This window comes from Pinus tabuliformis, chromosome 3_2 (genome assembly GCF_031772625.1).
Source record: "Pinus tabuliformis cultivar Carrire ecotype Pingquan chromosome 3_2, CPIR1, whole genome shotgun sequence".
NCBI lineage: Eukaryota > Viridiplantae > Streptophyta > Pinopsida > Pinales > Pinaceae > Pinus > Pinus tabuliformis.
The window spans coordinates 73,931,447-73,942,108 of NC_142302.1; the positions used below are offsets into that span (position 1 = coordinate 73,931,447).

At 37.5% G+C, this 10,662-nt stretch overlaps 1 pseudogene; it reads left to right on the top strand.

The window, feature by feature from the left end:
* The first annotated feature begins 6,110 nt into the window (after positions 1-6,110).
* LOC149179912 (uncharacterized) lies at positions 6,111-9,436 on the top strand (annotated as a pseudogene).
* Positions 9,437-10,662: the final 1,226 nt, after the last annotated feature.

Genomic DNA, 10,662 nt, shown 5'->3' on the forward strand with positions numbered 1-10,662 from the left:
AGAGATGAAACTAAAAATCTGATGACCATACAACTTGTGCACCAATATACTCCTCATCCCTAATTGAAACAACTGTGTTGGCTTGGCTTAGAATGTGTTCCGATTGACCAAGAGCTTGGAAGATGCTACATCTTACAATCAAGCAAGTGTGGAAACCAAGATGAACAGAGAACTGAAAAATACTTCCAGAGGTGTTAGACTTTCTTTTCACGAACAAGGTCCATTCAGAGAGATGGAGTTCTACCAGTGGGTCGCCAAGTGTTGTAGTGGCTACAACCACCCTCCAAAATTTTTCATTTGCTTTGTTTTGGAGCCTCCTTACCAACCATCCTTAGCAGCATGTCTTGCACTATCAAGTACATAGGCTTCATTGATTTATCAACAGCTTGCCAACCTGTGCCACGAGGGCTTCACTCAATGAACCTATGACATATCACGTGCGTTCATGGCATATTAAACAATACCCTTAATTTGACTACATATTGGAAAATACCTCTAAAAATCACATTATTTAACCCCCTACCAATACAAACCCAATACACCTTCTCAATTTAAAAACCCCTACTTTCACTAGATATTGTAGGTATCCATTTTTTCATTAACATTTTTTATACCCCTTTATATTTTTTCATTAACTTTGGACTCCATTTTTTATACCTACTAATATAAAAACCCTCATCCCCTATATATCCCCCAATATATTATGCCATTTTTTCCTCAGTAAATATCCTCCAATATGAACCCACGTGCTATGGTATTGCTCCCAAAGTGAAGCCCCTGTGGCCTGTGCATGTCATTTTGCTTCACTCCCCTCATAAGCTGCCATTTCAGACTTGGGCTAGTTGCTGGCTGAGCATCTTCCTCAGAAAATTGCGCAATTCTAGAGGGGAACCAGCCTTCCCCCCAAAAATTGGGCAAATATGCTGGACAGGCTGTTGAGCTCCAAAATTGTGTAGAAGAGTGAGACATGCTTCCTTGGAAAAACTGCGCAATCTGGCCCAGCACTATAGCTCAGCCCATAAATTGTGGAAATTTGCTGGCCAGCCTGCTGGGCTTAGAAATTACGCAATATTGTCAAACAATCTTCCTTGGGAAAACTGCGCAATCTGACCTAACACTGTAGCTCAGCGCAAAAATTGCACAATTCTGGGCAGCAGTCACTTGCTCCTCCCAGAAATTGCACAATCCCTCTAGGACAGCCAGTCTAGTTCCTTTCAGAAACTGCAAAAATCCCTTTCTCAGTTAAGTAGGTTGTTGCATGTGCCTTTAGGTTGACTGGTTCCCTCTGGGATCGAGCAAAACTGATTTGCATGCATGGGCTTCTTTTCCTGAAATAGCAAAAGTCAGCATGCAAAAGGAATCCCTAGATCTAGGGATCTATTTTTAGTAGCTGGAGGTTACATGCAAAGCTCATTTTAGAAACCTCTCACCAAGTGTTGCTTTTTCCTAGATTTGTGGCATGCACGTCACAACTCCGATCTTATCAAAACTCATGCACCAGATGCTGTAGAGCTCATTCCTCACAACGATCTTGTAGCTCTACCATCACACATCACATCGAGGAGCCTTCGACACTTTCAACTTAGTTATTTCATGGTAAGTCTGCTTTTCATGTCTTGCTGCGTTTTTTTCGTTTTTGTGTTTCGCTTTATGTAAGTGTTGTTTGCTTGATTTCAATGAGTGCTTGTTGTCATTTTGATGTATGTTAGCTTGTAGAAGCACCGTTTCAGTTTTCGTTTGCATCTCACTGCTGTCACATGCATGACACTATTTTTGCACCAACGGTTGCCATTGCGGCGACCCGCTTCACACACATGCATGTTTTCCCATTTTCTGAATCTTGCACTTGTTGTTTGCATGCATTATCATTCAATCTTGTTTACACTCAGTATCACCATGCATTCAGACTTCTCATGTTTTTAGTCGCCCATCGGCGGGTCTGGGCCACCTTAGCTCGGACATTGCCTTTCCTGGCTAGAATTGCACATTTTTGGAAGTGAAGGCTCTGCCTTCCCTCCAAAAATTGTGCAAGTCTGACCCAACTTTGACCTCTAGGCTTGAATTGCAAAATTATGGGAGGCAGTGCCTTGCTGGCCTAGAAACTACGCAATGTAGTTTGTTGGTTTGCATGTCATTGCTAACTGAAATTGCACATTGCGCAGTTTCAGTCCTCAGTAGGCTAGGATGGACTATTCATTACTCAATTCCAATAGTCTGTCAGCCTCCTGATAGCTCAGAATGTGCCTTGTGCAATTTTGGAAGTTAGTCTCCCAACCTCTCAGTGAAAATTGCACAATCTTCACAGACAATCACACAGGTATGTTGCATGTTGGTTGTCCAATTTGTTTTGGTTTTAAACTGACAGATTGAGTGCCATGAGTGTTTCTGTGTCTCTAGGTATCACAAGTGTTCATATGCCTCTCAGGAGCACAGGTACAATGGCTTCCATGAGAGCAGAGTCAAAGACACCATTGACAACTCAATTGGGGATGCAGTCGATCAAGTGTCTATGAACTTGCCTATCTATGAAGACATCAATTTGTTCACGGAAAAAGATATCAAGATGAAATGGCAGTGACATCATAGTGAGAAGCACCATCAACATCAATAGAAGGTAGCACACCTACGTGTGAAAAATGCAAGAGGAAGGTTGTTGATAGTGCAGAGGCGGAGCAAGGTTGCAAGTTCAAGAAGATCCACTTGTGATGAAAGAAGATTTGGAGATTGAGGTTATGAGGTGACAACATTCCAAGAGGATTTCGCGGAGGCAGGGAGAGAAATAGAGACATATTTGCAGTAGGAACAGGTATAGCAGGAGGCGCAACATCCACAGACTGATGAAATTGCACCCATACAGGTTATAGACCCAGCCCAACAGCTAGCACAGATCATACAGGGTGGGTAGTGTCATCGATCGCATGCAAGGGTGTTTAGGAGAATGGATGTCATTGTGCACACACATGCAATCCCACCCATTTGGCACACTCACTAAGGCGAAGACAAGAAGCAAGTATGACTGGAGTTGACCATGTATTTTGACAAGTTGATGCGCATGGTCACCAGCACACACTTGGATATCAACACAGATACTATGCATCAGTATGCTTTTGGTCCAGCTGCACTCAAGATGATGATGCACATGTTATAAGATGAGTTGGACAGAGGAGCCATATCAATGTACCTAGATGCAACAGAGGCAAGAGATTGCTTACAACAGGATGTCACCATTGAGTGCGCAGACACCATCATGGAAGACCAAGCTTGGCATCATTTCGCCACTGTCGACCATCATGAGGATGTCGAAGAGCTGGTCCTCCCACAATTGTTCGAGTCTTAGTGATGCCTTGCATGACTTGCTCAAGCCTATTTTGTCTCACATGGGTACATGTGTAGATTGTATGTAACGTCTAGTAAAGTGGAAGTCCAAGTGTCGATAGTTGAATGTAACAGTCATAGAGTAGTTGAAGAGTCATGAGGGTAGGTGAACATTTAGAAAGGGGAATGTCAAGGGTCACCCCATTGTTTGCTATTTATAGTACCTCATAACTCATTATAGAGGATTTTGGTCAGCCAAGCTTCCGATATGAGTATCTTAGAGAAAGCTTGGAGAGTATTGTAATGAGCCTTGGCTTCTCCACAGTGTAGAGCTAGTACATCTCTTTGGAGGAGCAGGTGGCAGTGACTGTAACATTCCACTATCGGGACTAGTGGTTGGTCATGGTTGTATTGTATGATTGGAACTTTCACTTCTTAATATAATAGAGCCAACACATTTCATGCATATGTTGTTATTGTATTTCAACTATCTTGTTTACTCTAATGATATATGTATTTGTTTGCTTACGCATGCATGTATGGACTCTTTCTATATAAGTATGTATGAATCTTACTGAGATGTGATGTTGGTTTAACCATCACTTTGGATTGTTAGCTTACTTTCTTTCCAGTTTGTGATGCATCTTTTCTCGTGTGTTCCCTTCCAAGCCGCGTGCTTCCACAGGTTTCCAAGGGGCGCACTCACCTCACTTTCTGTGTGTTAGAACTGTTCATGCACCTTCCTTGGCTTGGTGAGCATGTCACACCCTTGCTACCAATAAGGGCATCCTGCTTGCCTCTGCGTGCAACTGTGGTCAAGGTGATATCGTACGATCCACTACTGGGACTCCTACACCAAATAGTCTGAGGTCTAGTTAGGACTTCTTACCAGGGAGATCCCTTGACATGTTGGCGGCTCCAGCACCGTCAATAATGCTACAATGAAAGAAAGTGTACCTTCTAAGCCTACATCAAATGCTCACGTAGATAATATGAAATATTTTCGTGAATCAATCCCCATGTCATAAAGATTTGAAAGAAAATAATTGAAGGTTGGAGAATCACCTTGACTTAGTAAAATATCTATGGTAACAGATGAAGATGTTCTAGATGGAAAGGGTGGATGGTACGAGAGAAACCCCTTGAGAATCTTGGAAAATCATGTATCAGACATTAAAATAATACAAAGAAAAGTGAAAGGGTCTCATGGGAGCCCTGGAAATTCCTCTTGGTCGGGCAAAGACATTCAACCAGTTGGGTGAATTTTACTCACTAAATTTGGGGTCACCTGGAATATGTATGTAGGCTCGGATTGGTATGACCACAAAATTCAAGGTGAAACAATGAGAAATGCATGTTCACTATTTGAAGTTGGGTTGCAAGGAATGAATGCTCAGTATGATGCGTTCCTTGAGGTTGGTTGGCTTTATGCATCAAAACTTGCCATGTCAATACAAGACTTGGGGATTTTAGATCACAGTGAACGTGCTCCTTAGAAAAGGGTTTTACATGACTATCATTCAAGAAAGAATCCCAGAGATTCCACTACAAAAGCATTGAAACTAATGGTAGAATCTGTAACGCCTAATCCTTCAATTACTCTCAAAGAATATCGGGTGGTCATGAAGTTGCTTCCTTTACGGTTACATCTTGACCAGAGACAACTTAATTTATTTATTAAATTATTTTCTAAAAAATGATTGTCCAGGGATTTAAGTGTAGAGGAAGAGATTCTACTTCCATTAATTCAGAAATGTGAAATATATCCATTAAATATCCATGTGGATTATGTTCCTCGTCGAGTGAATGTGGTTTCCCTACGGGAGGGGATTTACTTTGAGTTTCTCAATTTATTTTCTTGGAAGGGCTTTAATTTTCATATGAAAGGCATAGAGACTGGTGGAATCTCTGGTCTGGGCAATGTTTTAGAGATTTTTGTGGGGAATTGGGTGGAGGATATTTCCATCTTCATAAGCTGCTAAAAGGGGTTTCTCTATTCCGAGCTTTAGTTGCATGTGCTAAATTATTTTCTCTTTCGGCTAATCATTATAGAAAAGATCATTGTTTACTGAAGAGCCTACTAAAAGAGGTGCTTGCATTAGTCTGAGCATCTCAATCGAAGTTGTAGGATGTGGAGATAATTTTGTAGTAGCAGCATAATTTTGGTAAGTAAAAAAAATTGAGGGTGGAGTACATGGAAAGTTTTCTTTAGTAATGTGCTCGATTAATCAATTCAGGTTTTATGTATTGTACAATAGATATATGTACAATTTTCTTAACATAATAATGTGCTTGAGTGATTAATTAGGGCTTCATGTTTTCTATATAACACACAAAACACACATAGAAAAACATTTTGCTAGGAAAATTGCTTAATTAAACTAAAATAAGATGATACAACTTTGTTTTCTAGATTGCATTGTTTATGTTGTTTTAACATATAAAAATAAATATTGATTTATTAGCATATGTCCAAGCAAAACTTGGACAAAATAATATATCTTATTATCTTAGCTATCTATTTTTATTGCTATGTTAAATCAAACTCTGCGAATTTAACAGACACCACGAATAGTTTCTTTATTGTTTGAGTTGTATAATCCACATGTCCTATATGGAGCAGCCTTGGCAATGGGTCTATTGTACATACACAACATTAAGTGAGGCCATTTTGTTGCTGGAACCCTTAACATCAAATGTGGTAGATTTTGTTCGTCAAGGTGCCCTTATAGCCATGGCTATGGTTATGTTCAAACAAATGAGGCACGTGAACCTCATGGTAGGTAGCTTTAGCTATGCTATTATACAATGTTGTAAGCTTTTATTTAGCAAAAAATGTTCATTGTTTCAATTGTTGTTGCACTTCTATTGTTAACTTAATTTGGACAAGGGCCACAGCTAGTGGTACAACACTGTCTCGAAGAGACACCACACTTCCTCGTCATTGAAGAACAAAATCATAGTCTTGGGTGGGGAGGATGCATCAGACTCTTATTTGTTTGATGTAGATGTCCTTGATGCAGATACACTTGTGTGGAAAGAGCTCAACACAACTGGCCAAATATTAGCACCTTGGGCAGGCCATGCAACAATATCCCTTGGAAAGAATTTGTTTGTGTTTGGTGGATTTACTGATGATCGTGATTTATTTGATGATCTTCACATTCTAAACATAGAGATGTAGGGGTGATTTTAGGGGCGAATGTTCGCCCTTTGGCGAAATTAAGGGGTTTTAAATTTTTAGTGGGCGAATATTTTGTATCATAGTACATTTTTACAAATCACCTCAAATAGCCCACCTTATTTTAAGGGAGAGGGTAAAAAAGGTAAATTTAGCCCTTGAAATTAGGAGTTACAACCTTCCATTCGCCCATTTTCAAGAATAGGTTTTATTTAAGTGAATCCATTCGCCCATTTTCAAGAATAGGTTTTATTTAAGTGAATCCTATGCGCCAAAGGCCCAAATACCATATTTATAAAAGAGGTATGGTAAATTAATAAAAATATAAATAAATGAGAGGTATGGTAAATAAATAAAGCATTTTTTTATATTTACTCCATAAGTCACCTTATATACATGCAAGGGTGTAAACAAATAAAAATATAAGTAAAGTGGAGGTATGGTAAATAAATAAAACGTCTTTTTATACTTACTCAAAAGGTATGGTAAATAAATAAAAATATAAATAAACTAGACGCATGGTAAATAAATAAAACCTGTTTTTATATTTAGTCCATAACCCTCGTTCTATTTATGAAGGCTCAAGAAAGAGGTTTTATTTAAGTGAATCCTATGGGCCAAATACCATATTTGTAAAAGAGGTATGGTAAATTAATAAAAGGTATGGTAAATTAATAAAAATATAAATAAGCGAGAGGTATGGTAAACAAATAAAACATTTTTTTATATTTACTCCATAAGTCACCTTGTATTTATGAATGGTATGGTAAATTAATAAAAATATAAATAAACGAGAGGTATGGTAAACAAACAAAACATTTTTTTATATTTACTCCATAAGTCACCTTATATTTATACTATGGGACAAGTACCATGGACTAGATTGTTATTAATACCATGCAAAAAAACATTATTAACCCTAATATTAGTATTAATAAAAATAAAAATGGCACATGGTATTGACCCATGGTATTCACCAAAATGGCACATGGTATTGACCCATGGTATTCACCAAAATGGCACATGGTATTGACCCATGGTATTCACCAAAATGGCACATGGTATTGACCCATGGTATTCACTTGGAATGTAGCCTATTTAAATGGGGGAATTAAACCAGCATAGATCCATCTTTTCTCTGGATCTACTAACCCCCAAGAGGTATCAAATATCGTGATATGCAAACTAGCATAGAGTGAAAAAATATTTGATCCGATCAAGAGTAAAAATGGATGTTGTAATTTAATGTATGTTAAACATTTTAGCTTGGTTAAAATAAAAATAAAATAAAAATCAACTATTAATTTTATTAATTTTTATAAATTACTAATAGTAATTTTTAAGCTCCAGGTTTATGATAACCCATGGTATTGACCCATGGTATTCATGTGAGCATAGACTATTTAAAGGGGAAATTCTATCTTAGATCCATCTTAATTCTGGGTCTACCAAGTGCTCAGAGGGATAAATAGATTTCACCCCCCTAAGAGCGGTAGATGTGGAGTTAAGATGGATATAGGTTGGTTTTTATGATAATGAAGATATTAAATAGACTTAGGAAATTATATTGTAAAAACATCTTAAGGTGAATGGTTAAAGCATAGACATTGGACAAGTATATCTGTATACTTCTGTTTTAAACTAAAACAAATCCAGGGCTAAAAGGAATGGATTGATTGCACTAGTCATCCTTCTATAACTTTCCAACATATGCTGGAGTAAACAGATTGTAATTTGGGTAATTTTTCTAATTGCAAACAGGAACATACTTGTGTATTGGCAGGGTGGTTACGAGGTCCCTAGAAGTGGAGTAAACAGATTGTAATTTGGGTAATTTTTCTAATTGCAAATAGGAACATATTTCTGTATTGGCAGGGTGGTTACGAGGTCCCTAGAAGTGATGAATTTGAATTTTTCTTGGTTTTATATATAGTATTAGTTTTTTTCTCATGCTTTCTGTGAATGGCACGGGTGAATTTTATCCTACACCCACTAGGTTATCGATATGTAATTTCGGTAATTTTGATTTCAAAAGATATTTTAAAGGAATGCAATGATTTCATTTGTGTATTCAATAAACACAAGATTTTATAATTGAGTAAAATATTCGCCATGCCTGGTGAGAGATTCGCCAAAAAATTATATATACATATCATATTATTGATAAAATCGCCTTCCATTTTTCCTATATACCATGGAGATTCGCCCATTTATTATACATGTAAATTTAGGGGGCGGTTCTTAAAATTTTCCCTGTAGAGATGGGAGTGTGGACCAAGGTAGCAACCACAAGTCAAGGACCATATGCTAGATTCTTTATTGCTGGAGATTGTTTGGATTTCAAGAAAGGCATTCTCATATTCATAGGAGGGTGCAATGAAAACTTGGAGGCCCTGTATGAAATGTATTATTTGGATACATAAATGAAAATGGAAAATGGACAACATGAGCAAAATCCATAGAAATTTTCTTTAAGGAAGGAGTTGAAAAGAAAGTGTCAAGAGAGACATGTCTCTTCAAATGATGCCGAGAAGGAGAGAGATACATCTAAGCGGGATGCCCAAAAAGAAACATCTTGTCCAGAACCCCACCAACTAACATTCCTGCTAGTCAAGACAAACCTTCTGTGTACAATTCAAGCCCATTGAAGAGAATATATTTGAAGCAAAAATAACTGATGTGTTTCATTATGGATACACTATTGAATCAAATATTGAAGGGAAGCCTTTGCATGGGTTATTATTCTCCTATAAACCTGGCTTTGTTCATGTTGTACATGCTTATCTCACTAGGAAGAAACTGGCCTCAGAAGCAACTGCTATGAAATCAAGTGAAACACGAAAGCCTAAATTAAAGATTGCTCGTGCAATTAAGCAATCTGTGAAGAGAGCAGAAGATGGGCAGGAAAACTCTGTTATGGATGTAGAATCTCCTACATAATGGATTGTGGATGAAAAGGCCAATAAGATGCTTGCATATGCACATGCTACTCAACATGAAAATATAGGTATTGTTGGTTACTTATGTTTGAACTTTGAAAAGTCTTTCATGTGAAAATATCATTTGAAGATTTATTTTTCCTTGACTTATTATAATTAATTCGAGGAAATCCTGCACACATTCAAGCCATGCTTCTATATACCATGCCTGATAGGGAATAATATAAAAAACATGAAGAAAAGATAACAGTATTAGTATAACATATGAAAGGAATGACTACATAGATGCTGAGAAAACCCATCTAACAGAGCATAGTCTCTTCTCCATGTCATACATTAACTACCAGGGAGATTTCTTGAGCACCAGTCTTCATAGAAAAGTATGGATTTGGAGAGAGCATCTCTATAGTTACAGGAAGCTCCATGGAACTCAAGCTTTGGGTGCTTGGAGTTCTCATAGCTCTCTATAGTATAATTTTTTCTTAATCTTTCTGATCATCAGGAAATCGATCCATGTTGTGAGGGCCTCCCACCACAGCTCCCATCAAGATGTTGGGATTGTGTTTATTGCAAATCTCATGATCTTCACAGGAATTGACTTGTTAATAAAACTATGGGGAAGTCCAATGAAGTACAAGTAAGATGTCTCTTCTGAATGTTAGATTTCATAGTCCAATGCATGAAAAAAAAAATCTACAACAGTGAGAACTAAAATAAAACCAACTGTCTATAAACACCCAACTCGAGTTTTTGAATCTCTTTGGATCCTTACTAAAAAATAAGTTTTAGTTCAACTGGGTCCTATTTATAAGGAAAAGAAGAATACAAACTCTTATCCACATTGCGAATATTAAGGATAGAACACAACACAGTTGGGACTAATGCAAATTAATTCCAAACACCAAAACTCCAAAGCATTACTAAAATGAAATGGAATCTTTCCCCTAAAGATTTATGGGATGAATATAGAACACTTTCTTCTTTTAAATGACACTAAGAAAATCCAATAAACCAAATAAATTTTTAAAACTTAAGCATGTATGCATCTATATACCATGACCTATAGGGAATACTATAAAAAACATGAAGAAAATATGGCAGTAGTAGTATAACACATGAAATGAATGACTGCATACATGTTGGGAAAACCCATATGACAGAGCAGAGTCTTTTCTCCAAGTATGCATACATGCTGAGAAAACCCTTCTCTAAGTCGGCACACATGCT